Below are 15,640 nucleotides of genomic sequence, written 5' to 3' on the forward strand. Positions count from 1 at the left end.
AGGGCTGGAATAAGATATACCACGCAAATAGAGACCAAAAGAAAGCAGGAGTGGCAATACTCATATCTGATAAAATAGACTTTAAAACAAAGGCTGTGAAAAGAGACAAAGAAGGCCACTACATAATGATCAAAGGATCAATCCAAGAAGAAGATATAACAATTATAAATATATATGCACCCAATATAGGAGCACCGCAATATGTAAGACAAATGCTAACAAGTATGAAAGGGGAAATCAACAATAACACAATAATAGTGGGAGACTTTAATACCCCACTCACACCTATGGACAGATCAACTAAACAGAAAATTAACAAAGAAACGCAAACTTTAAATGATACATTAGATCAATTAGACCTAATTAATATCTATAGGACATTTCACCCCAAAACAATGAATTTCACCTTTTTTTCAAGTGCTCATGGAACCTTCTCCAGGATAGATCACATCCTGGGCCATAAATCTAAACTTGATAAATTCAAAAAAATCGAAATCATTCCAAGCATCTTTTCTGACCATAATGCATTAAGATTAGATCTCAATTACAGGAGAAAAACTACTAAAAATTCCAACATATGGAGGTTGAACAACACACTTCTGAATAACCAACAAATCACAGAAGAAATCAAAAAAGAAATCAAAATATGCATAGAAACTAATGAAAATGAAAACACAACAACCCAAAACCTGTGGGACACTATAAAAGCAGTGCTAAGAGGAAAGTTCATAGCAATACAGGCATACCTCAAGAAACAAGAAAAAAGTCAAATAAATAACCTAACTCTACAACTAAAGCAACTAGAAAAGGAAGAATTGGAGAACCCCAGAGTTAGTAGAAGGAAAGAAATCTTAAAAATTAGGGCAGAAATAAATGCTAAAGAAACAAAAGAGACCATAGCAAAAATCAACAAGGCCAAAAGCTGGTTCTTTGAAAGGATAAATAAAATTGACAAACCACTAGCCAGACTCATCAAGAAGCAAAGAGAGAAAAATCAAATCAATAAAATTAGAAATGAAAATGGAGAGATCACAACAGACGACACAGAAATACAAAAGATCATAAGAGACTACTATCAGCAGTTGTATGCCAATAAAATGGACAATGTGGAAGAAATGGACAAATTCTTAGAAAAGTACAATTTTCCAAAACTGAACCAGGAAGAAATAGAAAATCTTAACAGACCCATCACCAGCACGGAAATTGAAACTGTAATCAGAAATCTTCCAGCAAACAAAAGCCCAGGTCCAGACGGCTTCACAGCTGAATTCTACCAAAAATTTCGAGAAGAGCTAACACCTATCCTACTCAAACTCTTCCAGAAAATTGCAGAGGAAGGTAAACTTCCAAACTCATTCTATGAGGCCACCATCACCCTAATACCAAAACCTGACAAAGATGTCACAAAAAAAGAAAACTACAGGCTAATATCACTGATGAACATAGATGCAAAAATCCTCAACAAAATTCTAGCAATCAGAATCCAACAACATATTAAAAAGATCATACACCATGACCAAGTGGGCTTTATCCCAGGGATGCAAGGATTCTTCAATATCCGCAAATCAATCAATGTAATTCACCACATTAACAAATTGAAAAATAAAAACCATATGATTATCTCAATAGATGCAGAGAAGGCCTTTGACAAAATTCAACATCCATTTATGATAAAAACTCTCCAGAAAGCAGGAATAGAAGGAACATACCTCAACATAATAAAAGCTATATATGACAAACCCACAGCAAACATTATCCTTAATGGTGAAAAATTGAAAGCATTTCCCCTAAAGTCAGGAACAAGACAAGGGTGTCCACTTTCACCGCTACTATTCAACATAGTTCTGGAAGTTTTGGCCACAGCAATCAGAGCAGAAAAAGAAATAAAAGGAATCCAAATTGGAAAAGAAGAAGTAAAACTCTCACTGTTTGCAGATGACATGATCCTCTACATGGAAAACCCTAAAGACTCCACCAGAAAATTACTAGAGCTCATCAATGAATATAGTAAAGTTGCAGGATATAAAATCAACACACAGAAATCCCTTGCATTCCTATACACTAATAATGAGAAAGTAGAAAAAGAAATTAAGGAAACAATTCCATTCACCATTGCAACGAAAAGAATAAAATACTTAGGAATATATCTACCCAAAGAAACTAAAGACCTATATATAGAAAACTATAAAACACTGATGAAAGAAATCAAAGAGGACACTAATAGATGGAGAAATATACCATGTTCATGGATTGGAAGAATCAATATAGTGAAAATGAGTATACTACCCAAAGCAATTTACAAATTCAACGCAATCCCTATCAAGCTACCAGCCATATTTTTCACAGAACTAGAACAAATAATTTCAAGATTTGTATGGAAATACAAAAAACCTCGAATAGCCAAAGCAATCTTGAGAAAGAAGAATGGAACTGGAGGAATCAACTTGCCTGACTTCAGGCTCTACTACAAAGCCACAGTCATCAAAACAGTATGGTACTGGCACAAAGACAGACATATAGATCAATGGAACAAAATAGAAAGCCCAGAGATAAATCCACACACATATGGACACCTTATCTTTGACAAAGGAGGCAAGAATATACAATGGAGTAAAGACAATCTCTTTAACAAGTGGTGCTGGGAAAACTGGTCAACCACTTGTAAAAGAATGAAACTAGATCACTTTCTAACACCGCACACAAAAATAAACTCAAAATGGATTAAAGATCTAAATGTAAGACCAGAAACTATAAAACTCCTAGAGGAGAATATAGGCAAAACACTCTCAGACATAAATCACAGCAGGATCCTCTATGATCCACCTCCCAGAATTCTGGAAATAAAAGCAAAAATAAACAAATGGGATCTAATTAAAATTAAAAGCTTCTGCACAACAAAGGAAACTATAAGCAAGGTGAAAAGACAGCCTTCTGAATGGGAGAAAATAATAGCAAATGAAGCAACTGACAAACAACTAATCTCAAAAATATACAAGCAACTTATGCAGCTCAATTCCAGAAAAATAAACGACCCAATCAAAAAATGGGCCAAAGAACTAAATAGACATTTCTCCAAAGACATACGGATGGCTAACAAACACATGAAAAGATGCTCAACATCACTCATTATCAGAGAAATGCAAATCAAAACCACAATGAGGTACCACTTCACACCAGTCAGAATGGCTGCGATCCAAAAATCTGCAAGCAACAAATGCTGGAGAGGGTGTGGAGAAAAGGGAACCCTCCTACACTGTTGGTGGGAATGCAAACTAGTACAGCCACTATGGAGAACAGTGTGGAGATTCCTTAAAAAATTGCAAATAGAACTACCTTATGACCCAGCAATCCCACTGCTGGGTATACACACCGAGGAAACCAGAATTGAAAGAGACACATGTACCCCAATGTTCATCGCAGCACTGTTTATAATAGCCAGGACATGGAAACAACCTAGATGTCCATCAGCAGATGAATGGATAAGGAAGCTTTGGTACATATACACGATGGAGTATTACTCAGCCGTTAAAAAGAATTCATTTGAATCAGTTCTGATGAGATGGATGAAACTGGAACCGATTATACAGAGTGAAGTAAGCCAGAAAGAAAAACACCAATACAGTATACTAACACATATATATGGAATTTAGAAAGATGGCAATGACGACCCTGTATGCAAGACAGGAAAAAAGACACAGCTGTGTATAACGGACTTTTGGACTCAGAGAGAGAGGGAGAGGGCGGGATGATTTGGGAGAATGGCATTCTATCATGTATACTATCATGTAAGAATTGAATCGCCAGTCTATGTCTGACGCAGGATACAGCATGATTGGGGCTGGTGCATGGGGATCACCCACAGAGATGTTATGGGGAGGGAGGTGGGAGGGGGTTTCATGTTTGGGAATACATGTAAGAATTAAAGATTTTAAAATTTAATAAAAAAAAAAAAAAGGCAAAAAAAAAAGGCAAAAAAAAAAAAGACAAAAAAAAAAAATAAAACAAAAACAAAAAAAATAAAAAAATAAAACTACCATAAGGGCTTCCCTGATAGCTCAGGTGGTAAAGAATCTGCCTGTAATGCAGGATACCCCAGTTTGATCCCTGGGTTGGGAAGATTCACTGGAGAAGGGATAAGCTACCCACTCCAGTATTCTTAGGTTTTCCTTGTGGCTCAGCTGGTAAAGAATCCATCTGTAATGTGGGAGACCTGAGTTCGATCTCTGGGTTGGGAAGATCCCCTGGAAAAGGGAAAGGCTACCCACTCCAGTATTCTGACCTGGAGAATTCACGACAGAGTCACTTTCACTTCACTTCACTTAATGGTACTATATAGTTAATTGTGTTAGTTGGTTACCTCAGCTAACTTTGTTGGACTTACAGACAGACTGGACTTTCCAGTGTGCTCTCATAACAAAACTCACTCATATGTAGGTGCCTTACTGTACCCCTACCAGCCCAAACTTCTAATACTATCATATTGGGAGTGGGGTTTCAACATCCAAATTTTGGGGTCACAAGTATTCAGTCTATAATACTGAGTACGTGGTTTAACTTGTTGATCTTCCACCGCTATAGCCAAGGAGTCACCCACACCTACCTTTGTCAACTGCAAACTGGCACTTGCCAAGAGCATTTGCCAGTGACTGAACAACAACCTCTTCCGACAACACAAGAGAAGACTCTACACATGGACATCAACAGATGGTAAACACCAAAATTAGATTGATTATATTCTTTGCAGCCAAAGATGGAGAAGCACTATACAGTCAGCAAAAACAAGGAGCTGACTGTGGCTCGGATCATGAACTCCTTATGCCAAATTCAGACTGAAATTGAAGAAAGTGGAGAAAACCACTAGGCCAAAATCAAATCAAATCTCTTATGACTATACAATGGAAGTGAGAAATAGATTTAGGGGACTAGACCTGACAGACAGAGTGAGTGATGAACTATGGATGGAGGTTCATGACATTGTACAGGAGACAGGAATCAAGACCATCCCCAGGAAAAAGAAATGCAAAAAAGCAAAATGGCTGTCTGAGGAGGCCTTATAAATAGCTGTGAAAAGACGGGAAGCGAAAATAAAGCAAAGGAGAAAAGGAAAGATATACCCATTTGAATGCAGAGTTCCAAAGAATAGCAAAGAGATATGAAAGCCTTCCTCAGCAATCAATGCAAAAAAATAGAGGAAAACAATAGAATGGGAAAGACTAGAGATCTCTTTAAGCAAATTAGAGATACCAAGGGAACATTTCATGCAAAGATGGGCTCAATAAAGGACAGAAATGGTAAGGACCTAAAACAGAAGCAGAAGATATTAGGAAGAGGTGGCAAGAATACACAAAAGAATTGTACGAAAAAGATCTTCACGACCCAGATAATCATGATGGTGTGATCACTCACCTAGAGCCAGACATCCTGGAACGTGAAGTCAAGTGGGCCTTAGAAAGCATCACTACGAACAAAGCTAGTGGAGGTGATGGAATTGCAGTTGAGCTATTCCAAATCCTGAAAGATGACGCTGTGAAAGTGCTGCACTCAATATGCCAACAAATATGGAAAACTCAGCAGTGGCCACAGGACTGGAAAAGGTCAGTTTTCATTCCAATCCCGAAGAAAGGCAATGCCAAAGAATGCTCAAACTACGACACAATTGCACTCATCTCACACACTAGCAAAGTAATGCTTAAAATTCTCCAGGCCAGGCTTCAGCAATACGTGAACAATGAACTTCCAGATGTTCAAGCTGGTTTTAGAAAAGGCAGAGGACCCAGAAATCAAATTGCCAACATCTGCTGGATCATTGAATAAGCAAGAAAGTTCCAGAAAAACATCTATTTCTGCTTTATTGACTATGCCAAAGCCTTTGACTGTGTGGATCACAATAAACTGTGGGAAATTCTGAAAGAGATGGGAATACCAGACCACCTGACCTGCCTCTTGAGAAACCTGTATGCAGGTCAGGAAGCAACAGTTAGAACTGGACATGGAACAACAGACTGGTTCCAAATAGGAAAAGGAGTACGTCAAGGCTATATATTGTCACCCTACTTATTTAACTTCTGTGCAGATTACATCATGAGAAATGCTGGGCTGGATGAAGCACAAGCTGGAATCAAGATTGCTGGGAGAAATATGAGTAACCTCAGATATGCAGATGATATCACCCTTATGGCAGAAAGTGAAGAAGAACTAAAGAGCCTCTTGATGCAAATGAAAGAGGAGAGTGAAAAAGTTGACTTAAAGCTCAACACTCAGAAAACGAACATCATGGCATCTGGTCCCATCACTTCATGGGAAATAGATGGGGAAACTGGAAACAGTAGCTGACTTTATTTTTCTGGGCTCCAAAATAACTGCAGATGGTGATTGCAGCAATGAAATTAAAAGACGCTTACTCCTTGGAAGGAAAGTTATGACCAACCTAGACAGCATATTAAAAAACAGAGACATTACTTTGGCAACAAAGGTCCATCTAGTCAAGGCTATGATTTTTCCAATGGTCATGTATGGATGTGAGAGTTGGACTATAAAGAAAGCTGAGCACTGAAGAATTGATGCTTTTGAACTGTGGTGTTGGAGAAGACTCTTGAGAGTCCTTTGGACTGCAAGGAAATCCAACCAGTCCATCCTAAAGGAGATCGGTCATGGGTTTTCATTGGATGGACTAATGCTAAAGCTGAAACTCCAATACTTTGGACACCTGATGTGAAGAGCTGACTCATTGGAAAAGACCCTGATGCTGGGAAAGATTGAGGGCAGGAGGAGAAGGGGATGACCCAGGATGAGATGGTTGGATGGCATCATCGACTCGATGGACATGGGTTTGGGTGGACTCTGGGAGTTGGTGATGGACAGGGAGGCCTGGCGTGCTGTGATTCATGGGCTTGCAAAGAGTCAGACATGACTGAGCTACTGAACTGAACTGAACAACAAGAAGGGTGTTTGCTATCTGCCTTTGCAGAGATTGCATCCTGTGCTACTGCAGCTGCAGACCTTCAACACCTCCTGAGGGAAATTCAGGGTGGAGAGTGAGGCACTCTGTGCTCCAGGGAAACTGGTGGAATGGGTCTTTATTCAGCTAGATATTTTCAGAAACTATTTCATGATCCCAATCCTTGCATCTCTTCATATCTAGAAAATCACTAAATCATTTCATGGTGACATTAGGCCTTGTGACAAGCAGAAAAACCTTTTGTAAAATAAGTGCTTGATTGCACTGAGCTCTTCCTTCACCAAAATCTTTTATTTTGACCTTCCCCCATAGCTCTTTGGAGCAGTTTCTCAGAGCTAACTGTGGTGCTATCTCTGGGACTGTAGTCCTCATAAATGAAACTTAACTCACAACTCTGATGCTGTGCATCTTTTTTAGTCAACACCTTCTAAACAAAGATACTTATTTTATATACCCAGATTATTATGGTATCAGCCCATCTCCATCAAAAAGACCCCTGCTATTTCAGAGTGTTTTCTGAGGCCCTGTCTTTGGTACATTCCAGAACAAACAGCCCTGGGTCCTTGGTTTGGGTCCTTCATGTGTAGTTATGTCCCTGCTACCACCTCCATTGCTGGTGACCCTGGAAAGACTGCCTCTCTGGGCCCAACCCCTGAGACTCCAATTCTGGTTTGTGGACAGAGACCACTCCTCTTTCATTCTTCTCTACACAACTCTAAGAATGGAAACAAGTCTTGCCCTAATTTCCCCCATGACTGAGACCAGGCTGACATTTTTATAGGGTTTATTGAAAATTCAATGAGAGTGCAAAGAAAAATGGAAATTGCCCTACATATGTAGTCCCTATTTGGTACACAGCCAGCCTCCCACATAGAAACTGGATAGTCTCCAAGGAGAGAGGCCAGACTACCAGCACCATCCCAGGCCCCAGTCTCTCCAGGCAGTTTTCCTCTCCAGTTTCAGTAAAAAACTATCTTCTCAGATCCTAAGAGAGGGAGTATTTCACTCCAACTCTCATCTCAAGTCTACTTTGTTGGGGCTTCAATTTTGTCTCCTTCCAAGAAGATGGGTGGAGATGAAACAGGAGGGAAGTGGGCAGAGCACAACCTTTAAACGAATGACACAAACATACCACATGACAAAGACTGGTGAGAACTACCTGGGTTCAAAATGATGGAAGACTTGACTTCAGTAGGCCTTGAGCCTCATTATACACTCATTGTAGTACATTCAGTTCAGTTCAGTTCAGTTCAGTTCAGTAGCTCAGTCATGTCCGACTCTTTGCGACCCCATGAATCACAGCATGCCAGACCTACCTGTCCATCACCAACTCCCGGAGTTCACTCAGACTCACGTCCATTGAGTCAGTGATGCCATCCAGCCATCTCATCCTCTGTCGTCCCCTTCTCCTCCTGCCCACAATCCCTCCCAGCTTCAGAGTCTTTTCCAATGAGTCAACTCTTCGCATGAGGTGGCCAAAGTACTGGAGTTTCAGGTTTAGCATCATTCCTTCCAAATTAATCCCAGGACTGATCTCCTTCAGAATGGACTGGTTGGATCTCCTTGCAGTCCAAGGGACTCTCAAGAGTCTTCTCCAACACCACAGTTCAAACACATCAATTCTTCTGTGCTCAACCTTCTTCACAGTCCAACTCTCACATCCATACATGACCACAGGAAAAACCATAGCCTTGTAGTACATTAACAAAAGCCAAATGACATAGCCACCAGAACCATGACAGTTCTGAGGGCAATCATAAAAGACCCAAAGTGGGCAGTGGCCCAATTCCTGGAAATCTTCCCCCCTCCCCACTAAGTAATTGGAATAATCCTCCCACTAGTTAGCCTATGAAATTGCCCAGACCATAAAAACTAACCATATCATGTTTTGGAGCTTTCTATCTCACCTTCTGAGATGGGCTATGCTCTGTCTGTGGAGTGTGTTTCTTTCTAAATAAATCCACATCTTACCTATGACTTTGTCTCCAAATTCTTTTGTGATGAACTAAGAACCTCAAATTCACTGGCAACAGAAAACATTGATTCACTCCAGAGAAAAACCTACCTCCAACTACCTAAGTGTCATTTGGTCCTTGTCTCTAGAAATTCAACCACAGTCTCTTTGTTAACAAATTAATGAATACATTAACACTGCTTTCTTCCAAGGAAGATTTGAATCGGTTAGGTTTTCAGGTTACTTTACAGGAGCGTTAGTGGGTCTGCTCCTTCCAGATGCCACCTTCATCTTCATGATCTGTCTGTGTTCCCATCCAGACAGTAAGAACCTCGGGAATAGACAGTGAGGTTTGCATCCCTTTTTCTGACTTCCCTGTACCCTCCACCCCTCCACTGTTCTAGCTACACACACACACACACACACACACACACACACACACACACACACACACACACACACGTAGTTAAGACCTAAAATCAGTGAATTTTGCACACATTGAATGATCCCTAGATTTGTTTTCTTACAAAGCTTCTGAAATGACTGAAGGATTAGAAAGACTGTAAATAATACCTGCCTTCATTTTAAAGATATTTGCTGTTTTCTTTTCTTTTTTTAAAATTTTTGTCCAAGAATTAAAGATTTTAAAATTAAAAAAATAAAAAACTAAAAAGGAAAAAATAAAATAAAATAAAATAAAAACATACTTCTAAATAAAAAAAATAAAATAAATTTTTTGTCCAGATTTATTTATTTTTTAATATATATTTTTAATTTTTATTTTTACTTTATTTTACTTTACAATACTGTATTGGTTTTGCCATACATTGACATGAATCCACCACGGGTGTACATGTGTTCCCAAACATGAACCCCCTCCCACCTCCCACCCCATATCATCTCTCTGGATCATCCCCGTGCTCCAGCCCCAAGCATCCTGTATCCTGCATCAAACATAGACTGGCGAATCGTAGTTGTAGCCCACCAAGCTCCAGGCAAGAATACTGGAGTGGGTTGCCATTTCCTTCTCCAGGGTGCTGTTTTCATTTTTAAAATACCAACCTCATTCTTTTTTAAACTGAAAATTTATTTATTTATTTAAGGCTGTGCTATGAAGTATGTGGGATTAGTTCCTCTCCCTTTCATTTAAAGATTCTCTCAATATTTCTTCAGGACCAGTCTCAGCTCCAGTTACCACTTCCCTGGACCAGTGGTGCGCGCGGCATTACTCCTTTGCTATTGGCCATCTAACCTGCCACTCACACATCTTTCAACCAATCCAAGCCCACAGCCTAGGAGGCCTCCCCCTACACCCGACATCTGCTTCGGTTCATTCACGTGCAAATACTCAGCCGTTTCAAACGCAGAGCTCAGCTCTGCTGCTTCTTTGTCTCTTCTAGTGAAAGAAAAGCACTGGAGGAGAGTTCTTGCTTTCTTGCCCCACTTACCTTTGAAAGAAAAGATATTGGTTACAGAATATTTAGGGGAAAAAAATCATTGTTCCTGACATCTCCTTTAGTAAGTGAGTTTTTCTATGGTCATATTTAACCATGCCAGGCCTGGCAGATTATATTTTGTCACAAAACCTTGAAACCTTAGTAAATGGACTGACATAGTTTGTATTTCTTTGGACTTGTCATATTTAAAAAGCAGCCAACAATGAGAATTCAAGAAACTTCAGCCAGGTTTGGAGAGTGAGACTGACAGAGCTTTGCAATGAAGGCATTTTGCTTTTAGGTCAGTGGGAGTTTAGTCATGCACTATTGTCAGTACAGACCCTAGACTGGGTTATTTATTTCTCTCTCTGGTAAGACAACACAAGCAGACAGCACACTGGCACCTTATTTTTCAAATCCCAGTGAATACAGCAACATTCTTGATGAAATGAGAAAGCAGAAAGAGAGAGAAAATGTTCTCCTCACCACAATCTGAATATAGCATCTTCCTCACATATTATCTTTACCCTAGAGCTGGATTTATGAGAATATGTTATGTCGACAAATACAAGAAAATAATGAACATCAGGTTCTGTAGCTATTTTGCCTTATTGCTTCAACTCAGGACATTTCAAAGAAAGGGAAACACAAATCCAACAAGATAGAAGACAACATGTTCTATTTTTAATATCTGGCAAGTCGACTCTGGATATTTATCAAAATAAAATGAAAACATTAATTAGAAAAGAAATATGCACCATGTTCACTGCAGCATTAATTACAATAGCCAAGTTATGGAAGCAACCTAAGTGCCCATCAGCAGATGAACAGATAAAGATGATGCTGTATACATGTATACAGACTTATATACACAGATGCACGCATGCTTAGTTGTGTCTTACTCTCTGCAACTCCATGGACCGTAGCTCATCAGGCTCCTCTATCCATGAGATTTTTTCAAGCAAAAATACTGGCTGCTGCTGCTGCTAAGTCGCTTCAGTCATGTCTGACTCTGTGCGACCTCATAGACGGCCGACCGCCAGGCTCTCCCGTCCCTGGGATTCTCCAGGCAAGAATACTGGAGTGGGTTGCCATTTCCTTCTCCAATGCATGAAAGCGAAAAGTGAAAGTGAAGTCGCTGAGTCGTGTCCGACTCTTAGTGATCCATGGACTGCAGCCTACCAGGCTCCTCCGCCCAAGAGTGGGTTGTTATTTCCTCCTCCAGGGAATCTTGCCAACCCAGGGATTGAACCTGTGTCTTCTGTATCTCCTGCACTGAAGATGGATTTTTTACCTGTGGAGCCATCACTCACACTCACACACACCCACACCCACACCCATACTCACACACACACATACATACACACACAGTGTATAATGGAATATTACTCATCCATTAAAAAGAATGGTATTTTGTCATTTTTGACAACATGGATGGACCCAGAGGGCATTATGCTTAGTGAAATAAGTCAGAGAAAGACAAATACTGTATGTTTTCACTTATAGGTGGCATCTAAAGAACAAAGCAAATGAGTACAGACAGACAGAGCAAACTAGTGTTACCAAAGGGGAGAGAGGTAGGAGGAAAGGTGAAATAAGTGAAAGGGATTGAGAGATACAAACTACCAGTTATAAAGTAGGTAAGTCCCAGAGGTGAAATGCACAGCACAAGGGATATAGTTAGTATTTTATAATAATTTTGTATGGTGTGTAATCTATAAAAATATCAAACTATTTTTGGTATACCTGAATATAACATTGTAATATACTTCAATAAATTAAAATAAAATAAAAAGAAGTCAATGTGTGCTAAGCTAATTTTGAAACTAAAACACCCTTTTCCCATCTAGTGTGTTTGTTTACTCTCAACACTCATCAGAGTCTCTAGGGACCAAACTTAGTCTGTGTTGGTGAATGTGATTAAAAAATAATAGTCAAACTCACCCAGAAATAAAGGAACAGTTTTGATCAGGGAAGTAATCTCTAGTTCCCTATAAAGGAATCAGTGAATTCACCTTCACTAAGGTCTTAAATTCACCTTCACCTTCGCTAAGGTCTTAAATTGAACCCACCATAGATGTGTGTCTATTTCTGGTTTCTTTAAGAGGTGAAATTGGAGAGAAATGATTAGAAAAACCTAGGCTTGGTTGAGGGAGGTGGTGGTGGGTGGGAGTTCCTCTTACCAAATATACCATATCCCCAAATGCAAGCTTCCTTTCCTTCTTTTTGTCCTTAGAGATGAGAAAACAGAGTATATTTTAGCTATTCTCATAATGAATTCATCCACCATGTAGAATTCATTGGTTTAGGCCCAATCTGGAGTTTAAATTTATACATCTTTTGCTTTTTTCAAGGACAAAAATGTACTTAGATATATATAATTTTAAATGTATGCTTTTAAAATCTTCATTTCTCCTTCTAGAATCCTTCCACCATTTATCTTTAAGTGTATTGAGTGGTGCAGTGGTAAATAATCCACCTGTCAATGCAGGAGATGCAAGAGACACAGGTTCAATCCCTGGGTCAGGAAGATCCCCTAGAGGAGGAAATGTCAACCTACTCCAGTATTCTTGCCTGGAAAATCCCACGGACAGAGGAGTCGGGCAGGCTAGAGTCCATGGGGTCACAAAGAGTCAGATATGACTGGGCACACACAAACACAGACACACACATGCATTGTCTAGTCTGAATCAGTAAGACACTGAAAGAGGATGAAAGAGTCCAAGAGAGAAGAAATGTAAAAGGTGTCTTTTTCTTACATCATGTTACTATTCAAATCCAGGTCTTCTCATTTATTGTAGTGTGGTAGAAACTAGAGAAAAAGCTGAGTAAATTTCACAGAAAAGGATAAACACAGACATTCGCTGTTGACTGAGCACCTCATCTAGGTCAGCAGGGATGTGATTCTCATGGTCCTTTCTCCGCAGCTTGCTCGACAGGAAGGGGATGGACTGGCAGAAGCACTGCATACATCCCAGCATGGCAGTCTTTGAAGTCCAAGTGAAGCCCTTTGGTGAAGGAACACACCACAGAGAACCTGCAATTGTAGGGTCTCCAGAGAGCAGACTGGTTGTACGTGTTTACACACACCCACCAGCTAAACCACAGATCCAAACGGGATATGCAGCACTCAGAGGCCCCATGTGGTGTTTTAGGCTGCCATAATGACATATAATGTCTAGCCTTGGTTTAGAACGTGGGTGGGAGCAAGGAAAAAATGCTGTGGTCAAACTAAAAACGTTTTTTGTAGTCAAGGCAATAGTGTTGAATTGAGATATAATGGAGGTGAATAAAAAAAGCAAAATGCAAAGCATTCCTACTTTATCCAATAATTGTGGCTAACAAACAACTAAGAAAAAAAAAAACCAAAGAGCTTATTGAAAGTCATACCAGGATTGAAAGAGAGAGAAAACCTTGTCCAAATCTAGTTATGTTTTGTGGACATCACTGTGGAGTCTGATGTTTGTGTGTAAATGAAACCAGGTGGCTATAGTATTAGCTCCTGTCTTCCTTTGGAGTCCCAGTGCTGTTTCACAAAAACCCAGGAGAATCTAAAAGCTAGAGGTGGGATTTCTTGGAAACTGTCTGCTATGGACTGAATTATGGTTCACATACAGCCCAAATCCTGTCTAGAGAGAGAAGAGGGAGTCCCTTCCTATAGCTTTCCTGGTCACCTCCCAACAGATTTCCTTTTTTATCTTGTTGACCACATTCCCACTGAGGGACTGGAATTAGCTGTAGGGTAAGGAAGGTGTTGTTCTAGCCCAAAGGAGCTGATCGTTAGAACTGGGGGTGGGTTGGCTTTACCTGAGTGACGGCTATTGAACAAAATCAAGGTAATGTTCAGAAGCAGGTGGGGGTAGATGGGCGGAGGGTGAGCATTCTACAGGGTCCACTGATCCACTATGCAGGCATTCATTTTATTCCTCCAACTTCTTTGTTTTAATTCCCAATGATTTTGTCTCTAGGGACATAATGTGATGATCTTACAGACACTGTACATTTTCTGTTTTGTTGTGTGTTTTTTTGACAGTGCTTCTCATGTTAACTCTAACCACACAACTTATGTTTTAGTGATTATTTATGAGCACTTAATATGAGCCAGATACTATTTTAAGAGCTTTATACATAAGGAAAGAATGTACTTGTTTTGAAGACATAAATATTTCCAGTCCAAGTAATAAATCTCAAATAATAAAAATAAATATAAATTTCTAGCATCTTGGTTCCCACCTCAGTTTTCTGGATGCTATAGTTAGTATGTGTACATCTTTCCAGCCTGAATTACTCCTAGACATTAGCAAGTATCAACCTCCAACTCTTAAAAGCAGAGGCAAGAAGCAGATTCTTCTTTTAGTTTTGGCCCTGATTTGCCTCATCAAGCTGAGCCAAATATTTGCTATGCCATTTATATTTATTATGTTATTTTCTCAACTACACTATTCAGTTCAGTTCAGTTGCTCAGTCGTGTCTGATTCTTTGCAACCCCATGAATCGCAGCATGCCAGGCCTCCCTGTCCATCACCAACTCCCAGAGTTCACTCAGACTCACATCCATTGAGTCCATGATGCCATCCAGCCATCTCATCCTCTGTCATCCCCTTCTCCTCCTGCCCCCAATCCCTCCCAGCATCAGAATCTTTTCCAATGAGCTAACTCTTTGCATGAGGTGGCCAAAGTACTGGTCTTTCAGCTTTAGCATCACTCCTTCCAAAGAAATCCCAGGGCTGATCTTCAGAATGGACTGGTTGGATCTCCTTGCAGTCCGAGGGACTCTCAAGAGTCTTCTCCAACACCACAGTTCCAAAGCATCCATTCTTCGGCACTCAGCCTTCTTCACAGTCCAACTCTCACATCCATACATGACCACAGGAAAAACCATAGCCTTGACTAGACGGACCTTAGTCGGCAAAGTAATGTCTCTGCTTTTGAATATGTTATCTAGGTTGGTCATAACTTTTCTTCCAAGGAGTAAGCGTCTTTTAATTTCATGGCTGCAGTCACCATCTGCAGTGATTTTCATTAGGCTGGTTTTATTATCTCTGGAGATTTTACATACCCGGAAACTGAGGCTCAGAAAGTTCAAGTAACATACCCCAAATTAAAGATAAAAGCCAAACTTAGTTTTATTTATTTATTTTTTTATTTGCCTACTTGAGATTTTTTTTTTATTAAATTTTAAAATCTTTAATTACAAACTTAGTTTTAATTTGTTTCCTTTCCTCTTAAAAAAAGTTCTATGCCATAAGCTTTAATTCCATGTCCATAATTCAGTGATAAACTTGTTACTGC

This window comes from Capricornis sumatraensis, chromosome 15 (genome assembly GCF_032405125.1).
Source record: "Capricornis sumatraensis isolate serow.1 chromosome 15, serow.2, whole genome shotgun sequence".
NCBI classification, from domain to species: domain Eukaryota; kingdom Metazoa; phylum Chordata; class Mammalia; order Artiodactyla; family Bovidae; genus Capricornis; species Capricornis sumatraensis.